The following is a 16821-nucleotide window of genomic DNA, read 5'->3' as shown; positions in this document are numbered from 1 at the left end:
GACTCCCAGGGCATTCCTCCCCCCACTGCCAGTGTCCCCCTTCACCTGCTGCCCAGGGAGAAACTCCAATGAGACAGGAGGTGGGAGGAGCCTTCAGTGTGTGAGAAACGTCACCCAGGCCCAGGGCTCATGACGATCGCGGTGCCTGTGGCTGTTTTCCAGCACCAGTGTTGGTAGTGGGCATGGGGTGAGGAGCCACACAGTCGGTGCCCCAGGCACGCCCGCCGCTCAGGCCAGGCTTCCTGTCTGGTGGCACTTCATGTCCCGTGACATCGAGATGTCGACTCCAATGTCCCTCTCTACCGTCACCTGCACTTTCTGCCCAACCTCATCAGTTTCCTGAAGAAAGTAGCACAAAAGCCTCCCCACCCAGCTCCGCCTTCCGTTGACCAAGCAGGTTCTCCCTGAGTCACTTAGGCCCCCGGGCCCTCTGATGGGGACGAAATGGGGACTGGACAGGGCAGCAGGCGTCTGTGTGTACAGCCTCACAAACGTCTGCTGAACAGTGTCCCTGGGGGATTTTCCTGCTGTCACACGCCACCGCCGTCACAGCTGTGAATGTCATCGCCCTCACTGTGTCCAGAGTCCTGGGGGGGGGGGGGGGGGGGGGGCGCGCTCCCTGTAGCACAGGCGCGGACCGGGAAAGAGGCCTCCCCTAGAGACCTACCCTCAGCCCGTTGGCCTCACTTACAAATCCATGGCGAGTTCATGATGTGTGCTCTTCCTTTGCGAACGCCTGTGGTCTTACTGTTGGTCAGTGAAACGTAAGATTACTTTGCCCTCAGCTCGAGCTACAGGCTTGGTTTCCCGGGTGGATGTGGACTGCAGGTAGAAGGGAGGGAGGGAAGGAGAGGGGGAGGGGAGGGGTGGGATGGGGGAGGGAGGGGGGAGAGAAGGAAAGGAAAGAGAGAGAGACAGACTAACTGCTGGGGGAGGGGAGCAGAAACAAAGTCATCAGATGACGAAGCACATCATTTAAGAGAGATGATGGTTTTACTTTTAAAATCCCAGTTGCATGGGACAAGGAAGCGGGGAGGTTAAAAATAAAGGGACGAAGACGGATGCCAGGTGAACGCTGATGCAGAGGAAGCAGGGATTGCAATTTTAGCATCAGACAAGGCAGACCTGGAGGCGGAAAGCCACCTAAAGAATAAAGGTCAGTCCTCAGTGACGGGAGACAGGAGATGATATAATGACACTGCGTCCCCGAGCGCCTAGCAACACGGCTCAGACGGCTGAAGAGGGACGCTGGAAGCTGGAACGGCAGGAAGACGCGGCAGGAAGCGCCTCCGTCAGCGGGGCTGAGGGCCCTGCCCCCTCTCACTCCCATCAGACCGATGAAAACGAACACGATGTACTGCCTGGGCATCGGTCGTCCCCCAGCCCAGCCGTCGGGAACTTCCCTCCTTCTTACGCACGCGTGTGCGTGTTCTCTAAATGGATCGGAGCAGTGAGCCCAGAGGAAGTCAGAATAGCCCCGCATCATGATGTGCCGGCCACGGTCTCTGATTTCCCCGCAACAGGGTGGACCATCGATAACATGAGAGCCCGAATGGTTTGTCAGTGGGCAGCCTACCCCCCAGCACCCCCAGATGAGCGCAGCTTAGGCTTCAAGGGAGGGATTCACACCAAATCATCCAAGAAGCCAGTGGACCCTGGGCAAGCTCTCCCGTCTCGGGGCGCTTCACGGAGGGGGCGCATTTCATCAGGACAGTGGGGCAGTCAGCTGGGACAGGTGGGGTGCTGAGGGCAGGTAATGGGTGAGCAGGGAGGTCCGAAGGCATTGCCAGGGCCGGTGGATAGACGCGTCACCGAGACGGAGTTCCCACGGTGCCTTGTGGAAAGGAAGGCGGGGGTCGGGGTAGGGGGTTGGCACCCTTGATGGGGAAATGACAAAGCCCAAGAGATGATTTAGACACTGACTCCCATGGAATGAATTGGGGGAGGGGAGGGATATGGACCAGCTTGGAGAAGCTCAGAGGTGGGAGCTCAGCAGGGAATGTTATTACCACCCACATGTTTTAGCCCCAAGGGAAGATGGGGGTGATGAGGGTGGGGATGAGGAGGGGCTGATGGCAGGAAGAGGGTTTAAATGCAGAACCTGCTGATGGCCTTTGTCAGCTGGTTTTGTGCAGAAGGGAGAATTCACATTCAGGCACCTGGGAAACAGGTAATCCCGTGGTGCCGTGGAAGGGCGGAGAGGAGAGGGAACGTGGATTTGTGTGGCTTTGGGAAAAGAAAAGAGTTACCCAGCAGGTGCCCGGGGTCCACATGGACCAAGCCAGCTGGGCTGGTGAGATGGGCCTGTTCCTTTACTGTGGGGTCCGCAGCCTGTGGTCCGTGGGCTGACATCGGCCCAACACTGTCTTTGTAAATGAAGTTTTGTTAAAACACAGCCACACCCATCATTTCCCCATTGTCTGCAGCACCCTACCTCCATTCCCCGTGTGTGGTGATGGTCGAGTTGCGTAACTGCCACTGCCTCTTAAGGCTGGAGCCGGAAAGAGCTGCTCTCTGGCCCTTTACAGAAAAAGCGTGGAGACCCCTAATCGGGTGGACGTGGCCCATAGTGCTAGTTCCGAGTCATCAAACATGCTGGCAGCATGAGCCTTTTCTAGGAAGTCCTTCTGTTTCTTGTGCCTCTGGAACCGGGAGGGGCTCTTCTCTCACCTGTGGCCTCAGAACCTCTCGCAAGAGAAGAGAAGAGCATAAGGGACATCATCTAGGAAGGAAAGAGGACAGGTAGGACCCCAGCAGATACTGTGTGTGGGGCTGCTGCCCTCTAGTGGTCAGATGCTGTTACGTCACCTTTCTGGAGCACTCTCCAGCACCCTCTTCCTCTCCTGCCACCTTCCTTCCTCATTAGAGAGCTTGCGTGAGGGCCTTGTTCCCAAGGCCCAGTGATGAAGAAGCTCAGCCAGCAAAGGGCAGCCTCAGTGCACGGGAAATGCAGTTTGCTTCTCTCTGATCTGGGCCCTCGCACGTTCTTCTGGTCTCACTACAAAGAGCTTCTTCAGGCCGCGTGTCCCCGGGGAGTTGGCTGCTGCAGGGATGTTTCCTTTCTGAAGTGTCCCTGACCCTGGGGGACATGATTCCCAGAAAGGAATCTGTCCTCAGCGCTCGCTTAGCTCAGCGGTGGGCATAATTCACACCCGCAGGGAGGGCAAGGTTACTGGTGCCGACTCACTTGGCTTCTCATGTGTTGCTGCCTGTTTAAGCTTTCACTAAGCGTTTGTGGTCCATGGCCACGCTCTGACCGCCAGGGGCAGCAGGCATCTGGAGCAGGCTGCGTGTCCCCGAGGGGCTGTGACCTCGCCGCGTGCCATGGACGATCCACAAAGCACACCTCCACCGTACGCCTGGGCGTGTGTCCTGCCCGGGGCCCAGCCAGCGCATGCTCTCTGGCACCAGACACACCGCAAAGAGTGCTGGGTAGACCCACCTGCATTTGGCCTCAAGATAGCTCATTAGTTATGTGTGGGGACCTTAAAATACATTTCTATTATTTTTTTTTATTGATTTCAGGGAGGAAGGGAGAGGGAGAGAGGGATAGAAACATCAGTGATGAGAGAGAATCACTGAATGGCTGCCTCCTACTGGGGATGGAGCCTGCAACCCGGGCATGTGCCCTAACTGGGAATCGAACCATGACCTCCTGGTTCATAGGTCGATGCTCAACCACTGAGCCACACCAGATGGGCATTAAATTTTATACTTTAAATTTTTTTAATACATATTTTATTGATTTTTTACAGAGTGGAAGGGAGAGGGATAGAGAGTTAGAAACACTGATGAGAAAGAAACACCGATCAGCTGCCTCCTGCACACTCCCCACTGGGGATGTGCCCGCAACCAAGGTACATGCCCTTGACCGGAATCGAACATGGGACCCTTGAGTCCGCAGGCCGGTGCTCTATCCACTGAGCCAAACCGGTTAGGGCTATACTTAAATTTTAAGTATACATTTGTCTCCCAGATCCAAGAGTAAGTCAGACACATCCATTTGCCTGGCTCAAAAACCAATATGTATGTTAATATATTAACAACCATTTAAGACAGCTGCCATTAGCCAACTGAGTAGCTATTTGTTTAGAGACGAAGATGGCAACAGACACAGTTTGCTGGTCATTAGACCAAGTTGGCCAATGATGTGTGTTCCTACACGTGTGAGCCCTATGACCCCCGGGTGCCTCTGTGTCCAAGGAGACCCCACTTTGGTTCCAGTGTGCGTGTGAAAACAGGTTTGCACGTTCTGCGTAGAGAAGATGAAGGGGAGACATGGCTGTGGGGGGAGGGGCCTTAGAGCGCTGAAATAAGACCTTTTCCTTACTGTTCACTCAAGCGTCTTGCAAGGAGCAAGGTGCCATAGCCACACGCTGCCCTGAGGGTGCCCCCTGCCCGCCTGCAGCAGGGACCAGCTCTCCGGCTTCTGGAGGGTTCTGGGAGGACTCCCTTCCTCAAGACTGCCGATCTTGACCTCCTCCCTGCCCACCGACCTGGGTCTCACCCCTCCCCAGGGCAGCCAGAGTCCAGCCTGGTCTCCCTGGAGATCGGCCTTGGGCCCGAGAAGTGGAACCCCCCAGCGTGGGAAGTCAGGAAGGTGCCTAGCGGAGGAGGTACTTTTCCACCCGATCCCACCACTCCCACGCCTTTCCCTGCAGAATAGCACACACTCTCCTCGTCCCCCTTCCCCCATGCCCCGCCTGCCCGCCCGCCAGCCTGTCAGTCACTTTGGCAGAATTAGAAGTAAATGCTTGTGCTGTTGTTTATTTGCAATAGCAGACTGAGCTCTCGATTGTATTGTATGCAAACAAGCCCTTCTCTTGAACCCATCTAACCACCTTGCTTGGGATTCTAGAGTAGTCTGTAGGCAGCTCCTCTTAAAGCTTTCGTTCCAGTCCTTCCACGCGCGCTGGCCTTCCCCCAATTACTGAGAGATGGTGGGAGTCCGAGTGTTGGCAGGCAAACAGTGGTTGGCAGACAGCGCCACCACGTGGTAGTTCTCTGTCATCGCTTGGTAGGTGACAGGAGTAATGACAAGGGTAGGTGCAGAAGGCAGTGGAGACCCTGTGGGGCTCACCCAGAAGTCTTACCTGCAGGCGCTCAGGACTGTGCACGTATATTTACAAGTTTGTAAACATGCTCTGTGCGTTTTCAAAAGAGTAGCATCTTCCTGTTCCAGCTCTTCCGACCCTGATGTTCCATCTGTCACTGAATTCAGCACTTAACAAGTGCCCACCATCATCTTGTTTATCTTCCGGTGTCAGAGAATAGCATAGAGCGCCAGTGTCCTGCACAGAGAGGAGGAACTGATGTGAAACGGGCAGAGTAAGGGCAGGGAGCACTCTCCACGCCTCTGGTTGTCTGCACCAGCAGAGGGAAACAGAGGCGTCGAGTCCTAGCCTCAGCTCACCCCGAAATCAGTAAGATCTTTATGTCATTTTAGCGGGAACACAATCATTTTTGTAATGACTTTTAAACAAGGATGTCATGGACGTATCTATCATTCCTGGAAGTAAAGAGACAGACTGAAGCCTGCTGGACACCTGGGGGAAGCCAGGCTGAGCGAGGCAGTTTCTCATGGGCCATTTTAGGTAACAAGTAATCAAGTCGTCATCCATCCACAAATCCACAGAGATGTCACCGAGCCCGTTGTGCGTCCGGACCCCATTGTATAAACCCACTTACTCGTTGGTGGCATTTGGGTCATTCCCACCTGTTGGCTGTTAGAAACAGGGCTGCTGTGAACACGTGTGTACACATTTCTGAGCGGACGTGTGCTGTGTGCGCTTTCCCCGTCGCCGGGAGCAGGGCCTGGCCTCCTCTTCTGTTCTTGGCGCAAACCCAGGGCCGGGGGCGCACGGTCTGCGGTGCACCAGGGCGTCGATGCCTGGGATCCTGCGATGGTTTCACAATGGGCGGCCCCTCCTGCCTCCCTCCATGTGACCACACTGTTGCACTCCCAGAACAAGGAGGAAGGCACGGGGCTGCTTCCTCTGTATGTGGAACCCCCCCCTCTACCACCCCAGCCATCAGCCACACAAGGGGCTGTTTATGCTGCGCCCCCTCCTCCCTCCGTCACGCTGTCTGGTCACCCCCACCCAAGTCCCTGGCGACAGGGCTGGACATCTTGGCAGGGGACGCATCTCTGCACAAGGTGGCTCTGTTCAGCCCAAAGCCGGCCTGGGGGAGGTGCGGCCCCGTGGGCTCTGAGCAGGGAGTGTGGCTCCTCTGTGGCTTCCCGGGCGCTGGAGGCGACACACACTCTTCTCTTCGGGTTCTCATCGCTGCCCTATCCACCCTCCTGCATGGCTTGTGACCGGCACAGGCCCCCTGAGGGAGCCAGGCATGGCCCATGGGGGCTGGGGGTGTCTTCGCTTTATGGGAGCCGGGAAAGGCCGCTGGGGTGCTCTGTGGGGACAGGTAGGGACAGCTGGCATCACAAGCTGTTTCCATGCCTCACTTTGGCCTCTGCCCTCCCGGGTGGAGAGGAGGGTCCGGGGCCCGCGGACTTTGTCTGAGATCACGTGTGTGGCAAGTGCGGAGCCAGGGTTTGGCGGAGGTCTGTCTGATGGGTAGCCCTCGAAGGAGCCGCCAGTGCCGGCCCTGCCCCTGCCCTGCCTCAGGCACCCAGGAGCCATCCTGAGAGCCAGCGTTCGCTGAGCGCGCTCCCCTGCAGATCTGTGCTCTCGGACTCCTGGATCAGTGAATCCCCACAGCGCCCCCAGGAGGAGAAGTGAGCCCCCTCGTTTACAGAGGAAGAACACACCCCGAGGCACACGGCAGTGAGGGGCGGGAGCAGGAAGTGAGCCCAGGAACCAACGCCCTCTCCTGCCTCTCGAGGCTGCTGTGACCCGCAGGTGCCAGAGCTGCCCCCGAAGTGGCGTCGGAAGTGGGTCGGCTCGGCTGTAGTGTCTGACCTCCCACCGTGGACCCTCCTGCACCGGCTGGAGTTCTGCTTCTCTTGTAGACACTGTCAGACGCGTCTATAAACCCACCTGTCCCCTGGCAGGTGGGGAAAGGGAAGGATGCGAGGCCCCCAGGGAAGGACAGCCCTCCAGCCCCACTCACTGAAGCACGAGTTCACGATAAAGACGAGGGCACCGCTCCACGAGCGAGGTGCCGAGGGCAGGGAGGGGAGATCTCCTAAGAGACAGGGCGGCCACTGTTGGGGCCTCACTCTCCTGGGAAGCAGATGGACGGACGAGCCAGGTCATCGGGAGGGGAGAACGCCAGAGCAAGAGTGGCCTGGGCTGTAGGTGGGGAATAAGACGGGGCGGTTGGCCAAGTAGGAGCCCCAGGGTTTTAGAACGAAGGTGTTGCGGTGGAATGACATCCCCCAGAAAGGCACGTTGAAGTCCTGACCCCCGGCCCCTGGGCAGCAGGGTCTTTGCGGATGTAATCAGCGAAGGTGAGGTCGGGCTGAGCAGGGTGGGTCCTGCATCCATGTGACTGGTGTCCTGATACGTCCGGGAGAAAAGACACACTCACAGGGGAGAATGCCGTGCGACAGACACACAGGCACACGGAGGGACCTCCCTCCCTGGAAGGACAAGCGGAGGTTGGAGGGATGCAGCCACGAGCCGAGAAATGCGAGGGCTGCCAGCCGCCCCCAGGAGCGGGAGGTGAGGAGGGGGCCTTCCCTAGAGCCCGCCCCGGCCCCTGGATGCTGGACTTCCGGCCTCCAGAACGGTGAGGCTCCGTCTCTGTTGTCTCCAGCCTCCCAGGTGGTAGTGCCTTGTTACTGCGGCCACAGTGAACTCACAGCAGGGTCTCCCAGCCTTCCCCCCCCCCCACCCCACTTGGCTTCCTTCATCTCCCCCCACAGTGGACCCCAAGCCCTGAGCATCACTGTTTAATCCACATTCTTTTCTATCCGGACACATTCTGTTTTCCCCACCCTTTCGGCGGCTTTCGTGTTTTATTTCAGGAGGAGGTGAAGGTTTTGTTGTTTCTTCTTCTCCCCTCCATGCCCCCCCCCCCCCCCCCCCCGCCTACCCCCCTCCTCCAAGTCGCTCTGTGTTCAGTTTGGACCAAGTGGGAGAAAAGCCCTGGCTGTCTCCTTCCTCCCGCGGCCGCCTTCAGACGCCGGCCCTGGGCCTTCAGACGCCGGCCCTGGGAGAGGCAGCGCTGTCCCCTGTTGGAGCTATTAAACTGTCGTAAGAAAGAGGCCTTTGTCACGGCAGCGCGGCCCTCGGCTCCGAAACAGAGACAGATTGTGCCAGAAAACAAACAACCGAGAAAAAAGGTTCAACCACAGAATTCTTTGGGACTTCAGTCATCAGCCTCTCACTTGTTCTTAAAAGACAAATTTCCTTTCTTCGGGGTAATTCCATCAGCTAGGTCGTCAGGTTTCAATTCTGTGCAGAACCCGGGGCTGGGCCCTCCCGCACCAGCTGTGGCTCCACCCGTCCCCTGGTCACATGGCCTCAGGCCCGCCAGCCCCCAGCCTGCAGGCTGGGGAGTCGGAGGCCCCACGGGGTGCGCAGGGGACCGGCAGAGGGCTGAGTTACATACGTGTTCAGCGCAGGGCAGGGAGAAGCGAAGGGAGAAGCCCGCAAGGCCAGGTGACAAAGGCCTTAGCCCTTTGTAAGCGTAAGGACGTTTATAACTTTGCATTCCACTGGGGAGAGACCTCAGGGAGCCTCGATTTTATGCAGGAGACAAGTGGCAGTAAGGGACTCTCCCAAAGCCACACAGTTCACGCACCTCAGACCATGCCTGCCTGCCCAGGCCCCGCGGTCAAAATGCCACCTGACCCAACGTGGCCCTTGGGAGCAAATGGCTGTGGGCCCAGAGCCTTCTCCTCAGCAAAGGGCCCTCAGCCCCCTCTCAGCCCCCTGTTGCCCTTGACCGTCCTTTCCCGCGTCTGGGTTAACATCCCCAGTAGCTGCCCAGGTGGCCGGGCAAGGCCCACGTCCCAGACCGCGGGGGAGTGGGCCCGCCGAGAAGATGGGGAGAGGGGAGAAGGGACTACACCTGAGCCTCGGGTTGGAGGACCAGGCACGAAAGCCTCCCCGGGCACAATTGAGAACACAGGGCCCAGGTCTGCCCTTCAGACACGGACTCAGATCTCAGGGTCAGGCCCCCGCCGCGTGAGAACCATGGATCTGGAAGGAAAGTGGAGAAGAGGGGACCACCACCCCGTTTCCAGGGGGAGGAATGCTTCCCTAGCCCACGGCTTTCTAGGTTGGGGGAGAGGCACCACTTCCATAATGCTCTGTGCTTTGCAGCGGATAAGTCTTCTACCTCCTGGGTTTAATTTATTCCTTGCTGTTTTTTTTTTTTTTCAAATGCTATTACAAATAGAGTTGTTTCCTTAATTTCATTTTCAGATTGCTCATTGTTAGTCTGTAGAAATGCAGTTGATTTTGGGGGGAGAGGGTGGTTATATTTATCTTGTATCCTGAAGCCTTGCTGAACTCATTTATTAGCTCTAATAATTTTGTGTGTGGATTCCTTAGGATTTTCTATGCAGAAACTCATGTTACCTTCAAATAGACCTGGTTTTACTTCTTCCTTTCCAATCTACATGCCACATTTATTTTTCACATCTAAGTGTTAGTTGGAACCTCCAGTATAACGTTGAAATGAAGCGGTAAGAGAGGAAGGACATCCTTGTCCTGTTCGTCCTCTTAGGGGGAGAGTTTTCGGCCTCTCACCATCAGTATGAAGTCTGAGGTTAGCTGTGAGCTTTCATAGATGCTTTTATATCCGGTCAAGGAAGTTTCCCGCTGTTTCTACTTGTTGAGGGTGTTTATCATGAACTGGTGTTGGATTTTGTCAAGTGCTTTTCCTGCATCTATTGAGATGATTGTGTGGCTTTTATCTTTTATACTGTTGATATGGAATATTGCATGGGTTTTCAGGTGTTAAACCAACCTTGCATTCCAGTGTTGAATCCCACTTGGCTATGACTTAGAATCTTTTTTTTTTTTTTTTTTGGTATGTTGCTGGATTTAGTTTGCTAGAACTTGATTGAGAAGTTTTGCACCTGCATTCATAGGAGGTATTGGCCTTTCGTTTTATTTTCTTGCGATGTCTTTGTCTGGCTTGGTTATCAGAGAAATTAGATGCAGTCTAATTCGAGATAGGGGATGAGAATGACTGTTCAGGGAGGGACTCTCCCAGTGACCAGGTATTCACTCCTGGCCCAATCAGTGGGGACTCCCAATCTAAAAAAGAGCTCAGCTCTTTCCTGGCCGAGCAAATGAATTGAAAAAGAAAAAGGAAGAGTGTCTGAGTCCGGGTTTCTTAGAAAACAGAGCCTCGGGCAAAGTGGACATACTGAAGTTTATCAGGAGGCGCACACCCCGAGAAGCAGGCGTGAGCGGAAGGAAGTGAACGGCCCGGGGAAGGCAAAGAAGTAAATCCACAGTAAGGGACACCACTGACTTGGTTTCTCAAAAAATAAATCTCCGTGCTTGCTCCCGGGTCACGAAGAATGTCTTCAAAGAGGCCGAATGGAGCTGCTGAGTCTCAGACCTGTCAGTTGGAAGGTGAAGAGGAGGTGACAGAAGAAAGAAAAAGCAATTCATCTCATGATTCCTTCCCATCTCCGGCTTGTTTGGTCCAAGCCCACCTCCCCCATGCTTTTGAGTTGCATTCTCCACCCCTCCAGGCAGCTGCTGTGGGTCCAGTGGGGATGTGGGCGTGGAAGCTGTCGTGGGTGCAGCCACCCTGGGTGAGAAACTGAGCCCCGACTCCTCCCAGAGACCTTCCCTCCTGTTAGCAGGTGTCGGCTGCAGGTGGGACTTCAGGAAGGGCAGGGTACGTAGTCATGGTTCTCTGGAGAAGCAGAACCAATAGGATGTGTATAGAGAGAGAAAGAGATTTATTACAAGGAATCGGCTCGTGTGGTTAAAAGGCTGGCAAGTCCTCATGAGGAGCGTGGGCTGGCAGACTCGAGACCCAGGAGAACCAATGGGGCAGCCCTAGTCTGAGGGCGATCTGCCGGAGGATTCTCTCCTACTCCGGGGAGAGTTGGTTTTTTCTTCTATTCAGTCCTTCAACTGGCTAGGTGAGGCCCACCCATATGTGGAGGGCAATCTGCTTTGCTCTACCGATTAAGATGTTCATCTATCTGAAAATACCCTCACAGAAATATCCAGAATGATGTTTGATCCAATACCTGGACACCCCATGGACCAGTCACGGACCCATAAAATCAACCATCACACGTGAGAGTTTCTGGGGCTCCCCTAAGAAATTCTTGGCCCAGGTCCAGAGTTCAGGCAGGGCCACAGGGAACTGGGGGTGGGGAGAGCAGACTGGTCCAGTGCACTGGACGCAGCAAGCAAATTGACCATCGTGTCTCGTACAAGGTTATTATCTTGTAGTTATTGTTCTGCAAAGCTGTCATTGATTATGTGTCCATTTTTACATTCTGTTGACTTGCCTCTTGATGGTGAACCTTTACTGTTGGTTACACTTTGAGGATATTTTCCCATGCTTGAATAGGATGGATACACAGAAGCTTCCAGGTTGAACTCTGACCTTTACTTGGCAACTAACATCCACGGCTTAGCCTCTGCCTTCCCAATCACGTTCTCCTTGGTGGGAAGACAAGGAGCCACGAGTTACTGATGATGCACCAGCACAAGCATGCGTGTCCCTGTGGGTGTGGGTGTGCCGAGGGGGGTGACTAGGGGTTTGTGCTCCTCATAAAGGGAAATGATGAGGTCTTAGAGGTGCTTGAAGACGTGTAGATTTTTCTTCCATCTTTCTCTTCCTTGATTCCTTACCGATTTCTGACCTACCCCATAGCTCTACCCGTGTGTGTGTGTGTGTGTGTGTGTGTGTGCGCGCGCGCGCACACAGCCATTCAGGACAGGCCCACACTTTCAATTGTAATCAATATCACAAAATAGCCCTAGCTGGTTTGGCTCAGTGGATAGAGTGTTGGCCTGGGGACTGAAGGGTCCCGGGTTCGATTGCAACTAAGGGTACATGCCCTGGTTGCAGGCTCAATCCCCACTAGGGGGCGTGCAGGAGGCTGCCGATCAATGATTCTCTCTCATCATTGATGTTTCTATCTCTTCCTTTCCCTTCCTCTCTGAAATCAATAAAAATACACTTTTACAAATATATTTATGTATGTATATATCACAGAATAGTCAATGATATACTTTGCATTCTATTTTTGTGCTAATTCTTGGAAGCCTGGTGTGCATTTCCCATCGATAGCGCATCTAATTTGGATTTGCCACGTTTCAGGTGCTCAGTAGCCATGCCTGGCTGTCGGCTGCCCTGTCGGATAGCATAGCTCTCGGGCAGCGGTGCTAAGCTCACTGCACGTTGGAATCACCTGGGAGCTTTAAGATACGGCTGCCCAGGTCCTCCCCTGCGGTGATGCTGGGCCGGGCCGGTCTCTGCAGGTGACCATCGCGGTCTACGGGGCGCTTCTGGGAAAGCACGTCCCTCCCCCGACTCTGACCAGACCGCGTTCCCTCCCATCCCGTGAGACTCACTGTAAACAGAAAGGAAGCAAGCTCGGACTTGGGCCCTGGGTGGAGGGAGACAGACACAGCGTGGCCTTAGTTCTGTCTGACAGGCAAGAGCAAACAAGCCGACTCACTCGTCTTCTCCCGGGCTGTTTACCAACAGGCTCAGCCATGATTTGTTTGCCGCTGCCCTTTAAGCCCGCGCTGTGTTTCTTGTTCTCTGGGATTTGAGGGTGGTTTAAAAACACTGCAGCTTTGGCAAGATTCCCCCCCTCCCCAACCCCCACCCCTGCCGCGTGTCCCATTGGGAGCTCCCAAGGGGGACAAAAGCATTCCACGGGGAACTTGGATCTGGGGACTGCAGGGGCCTGTGTGACAGGAACCCCAGGGTGTCGTGACTTCTGCATAGCTCGCCGGGCCCGGCTCAGCCCTCCCCAGGCGGACCCTCCTTCTCCGCAAATAGAAACCAGTCCAGACAAACCGCAGGGATTCGGGTTTCCAAATGCATCCAGAGAACATTGTTTCGGGGATGTGGACAGGGAGGCATGAGTAATTCAATCCGCAGGGAAACAAACAGGGGGACGCCCCACACCCGAGACCCAGGGTGCCGGCGGGCGGCTGTCGGCCAGTCCCAGCCGCTCACGGACACCTGGGGCCCCGCCTGCCCCGGGGGCCCCTCACCCTGAAAGGGTACCTCCCAGGCCCGGCTCGGAGCTGGAGGCCAGGCGTCTCCGGCCACAGACAATTGCTGAGGGTTTGTTTCCAAGGGCTGTGAGCTCAGAGGAAAATCCATGGAGAACAGAATCGTCGGGGCGCTGGCCGTGATACTTGCGTGATTTGTACTCCGTGTGGGTGGTTTCATTCAAGAATTCGTGAGGAAGTAGCTGGCCCGGGCCAAGGCTTCCTGCCTAGTGAACGCTCTGGGTATGGCACACAGCCCGGCCTTGGCCGCTGAGCCAGGTAGCCCTCCGTCCACTGGGAGGCCACACCTGGATGCTGACCCTCAGGTGGCGGAGAAGGGCCGGCCCGTTCACTCTCACCCGTCCAGTCTGTCACCCGGGCCTGCACATGGCGGGTAGGGCACAGCGTGACTGACTGCGAGTCTGTGCAGCGCCACAGTGACTCACACAGGGGCACGTTCCATGAACTTGCTGTGATATCCGCAGGTAATCAGCTGTGCTTATCAATACGGTGTTTAGGAAGCCAACCACATTTCCCACGCTCGCTTAAAGCTCACATTCACCTTGGAGATAAAGGCTCCGAGAAAGGGACCCACCTTCTCCTCTCGCTGTTCCTGACGTGTGTAGTGCACTTTTGCAGCTTTTTTAATGAGATAGTTTTCATTTATAACACGTGTCAGAAACAGCCACAGTTCCTCCTGTCCTAGGCTAAAAAGAGCCGGCACGGGTTCGCAGAGCTGAAGAGCCAGGGAGGCGGCTTCAGGCACGGCTGGATCCAGGGGCACAGAGCCTATCATCGGGCCTCTGCTTACTTTTCTCTCCCTCAGCTCTGCTGTCTTCAGTGTAGGCTCGGTCCTCAGGTTCTCCGTGGTGGCACGGTGGCCGGCTTCATGCTGACAGCTCCAGCTCTCTGTCTTCCCAGGTTCAAGCCCAACAGGGATAGGCCATCTCTTCTCCGTTGCTCCTCTGGGGTCTGCTTCCAGTGGTTCTCAACCTGTGGGTCGCGATCCCTTTGGCAGTCGAACGACCCTTTCACAGGGGTCACATATCAGATATTTACATTACGATTCATAACAGTAGCAACATTATAGTTATGAAGTAGCAACGAAAATAATTTTATGGTTGGGTCATAACATGAAGAACTGTATTTAAAGGGACAGAAGGTTGAGAACCACTGGCTTAGACAAACTTATATCGCATGCTTCCCCCGTAAACCAGTTACTGACTCGAGGGATGGAATTGCACCTATTGTCCAGAGTAGGGTCACAGCCTGCGTTCCGGAGCTCAGAATGCAGCCTCGCTGAACCCCATGGATTGAGAATGGGGGTAGGGGGTGGAGGGTCCCCCAGGGGAGCTGCTGGGTCACCCTGAGGTGCAAGGGGGGGCCTTGAGCTCTTGGTCCTTCATGGCTGATTCCATTGCACACAGAGATGGTGCTCTGCCCCTCCCCCCACCCCTGTTTTTTTGTTTGTTTGTTTGTTTGTTTGTTTGTTTTTGTGACAGTGTCCTTGTGCACAGAGGCTGCCGTGACCTTCACGGCCTCACAGGACCTGCTGGAGGTTGTAGTGGAGGAAAATGCTCTTGTAAACTGCCCTGCACTTTGCAAACTCAGGTCCCCTTTTTGCTGGAGCCCATAGGCCCGTGCATGTGGCTGCTTCCTTTGCTTCCTTAGTGTAAATGACGAGTGAGGGAGTTGCTCTCCGGAGACGGAGCCAGGCTCGGTGTACAGACATGGACCCTGACACCAGGCTTCCTGGTCCCGGGCTGGGCTCTGCCGTGAGTAAGTCACTCGGATCTCTGTGCTCGGTTTCCTCATCGGTGAGTCGGGGATGGCGGCCGGCTCTCCCTCGCACTAACGCGTCATTGACGTGTGTCCAATGCTCAGACCAGTGTCTGGCGTGCAGCCCGGACTCTCTCGTAAAAATAACAGCGTTTACTATGACGAAGCAGGCCCCTCTGTTTAGGGGTCGCCAAGCAGAGACATTACTCTCTAAGCGCCCCCCAAGGAGACACCTCGGTAGGAGGTAACCCAGCCTTGGCCCCCACCTCCTCCCCCCCACTCACCCCATCACTCAGGGCCTCGGTCTCTAGCGCCCGCGTCACTCTGGCTGGGCAGATGGTACTGCTTTCTGCGAAGGAGTTGAGGACTGGCTCTGTCCGGTGCTCGGCTTGGCCTGAGAAACACCGCTTCAGCGCATCAGGAACAGGAAAGCTTACCCCGTGTGCTGTTGTCAGAACAGAGAGTGTGGGTGGCAGGCTCGGAGCCCTCGGGGGTCAAGGTGGCCAGGAGCCTGGCCCGCAGGCCCCGATGTGGCTGCCTTCACCCGGGCAGGGAGGTGCCCCGTCAGAGGCTCTTGTGCCGGCCGTGTGCCTTATTATAACAGTCCTCCGTCTCTGCCCCCGAGAGCTGCCGTAGATAAAAGGCCACCCGCCCTGCCCGCCGTAGGACTCGGCCGTGAGGTCCCTGCAGACTGGGACTTGCGTCCAGATGTTTTGAGGTTGAGGAGCAGGGTTTGCGATGCTGTCGCCCTCCCTCCTGAGGTGCTGACACGACAGGAGCCTCGGCCCCACGGGCAGGACTCCGCGGCCTCACGGTCTGGAAAGGATCCACTCGATGGAAACAGATCCCAGTGGGGGGAGGTGGCCAGAGAAGGAAGACGCACTGGCCCGCAGCCCCGGGGCCTGGGGACAGGGCGATCATGGGGCTCAGGAGAGCAAGGGGTCTGTGTTCACCCCAGAGGCCCAAACCCATAGGGACAGCTGGAGGCCATTCTGAAAATTCCTGGAATAGGAGACGTTCACATCCCCTCCCAGGCACCCTTTCTGCTTCTGTGCAGAAGTGGTCGCCAGACTTGGCATGATTGACATTTGGGGCTGGATGATTCTTAGTTGGGGGGGGGGGGGGGGCGCGGGACATCCTGCACGTTGTAGTACATTTACCAGCATCCTGGCCTCTGCCCACTAGAAGCCTGCGGCACCCCTCCCACAGTCCTGACAACCAGAACTGTCTCCAGACACTGCCCCATGTCCCCCGGGCCACATCGCCCTGGCTGAGAACCATGGCCCACCCAGGAAGGCCTGCGACATGCCAAGCACTGTGCCAGGTGCTGGTTAAAGAAAAAACAGCAGCCCGGCCAGCGTGGCTCCGTGGTTGAGCATGGACCTATGAACTAGGACAGCCGTGGGCAAACTACGGCCCGCGGGCCGGATCCGGCCCGTTTGAAATTAATAAAACTAAAAAAAAAAAAAGACCGTACCCTTTTATGTAATGATGTTTACTTTGAATTTATATTAGTTCACACAAACACTCCATCCATGCTTTTGTTCTGGCCCTCCGGTCCAGTTTAAGAACCCATTGTGGCCCTCGAGTCAAAAAGTTTGCCCACCCCTGAACTAGGAGGTCATGGTTCGATTCCTGGTCAGGGCACATGCCAGGTTGCGGGCTTGATCCCCAGTGGAGGAGCGTGTAGGAGGCAGCCGATCGATGATTCTCTCTCATCATTGATGTTTCTCTCCCTCTCCCTTCCTCTCTGGAATCAATAACAATTTATTTAAAATAAAAAACAGAAAAGAAAAAAACAGCAGGTTTCTACCCTGAGACTCAGACTCAGAGCTCAGTGGAAAGAGCTCGAGAGTCGGTGTGAATGCATAGAGCAGGCGCGGTGCTGAGGGTGCCGGTGATCTGTCTGCGCCGAGAA

General features: G+C 55.7%; 1 protein-coding gene across 11 annotated transcripts in view; it reads left to right on the top strand.

The window, feature by feature from the left end:
- The window catches only part of SLC39A11 (solute carrier family 39 member 11), a 224310-nt gene that overhangs the window by 182578 nt on the left and 24911 nt on the right, over positions 1 to 16821 (top strand). The window lies entirely within an intron of this gene.

Source organism: Myotis yumanensis, unplaced genomic scaffold (assembly GCF_028538775.1).
Source record: "Myotis yumanensis isolate MYYU_CA2020_CCGP unplaced genomic scaffold, mMyoYum1.0.hap1 SCAF_16, whole genome shotgun sequence".
Taxonomy (NCBI): Eukaryota; Metazoa; Chordata; class Mammalia; order Chiroptera; family Vespertilionidae; genus Myotis; species Myotis yumanensis.
Note: the sequence above shows the minus strand (reverse complement) of the source record. Positions and strands in the feature narration are given on the sequence as shown.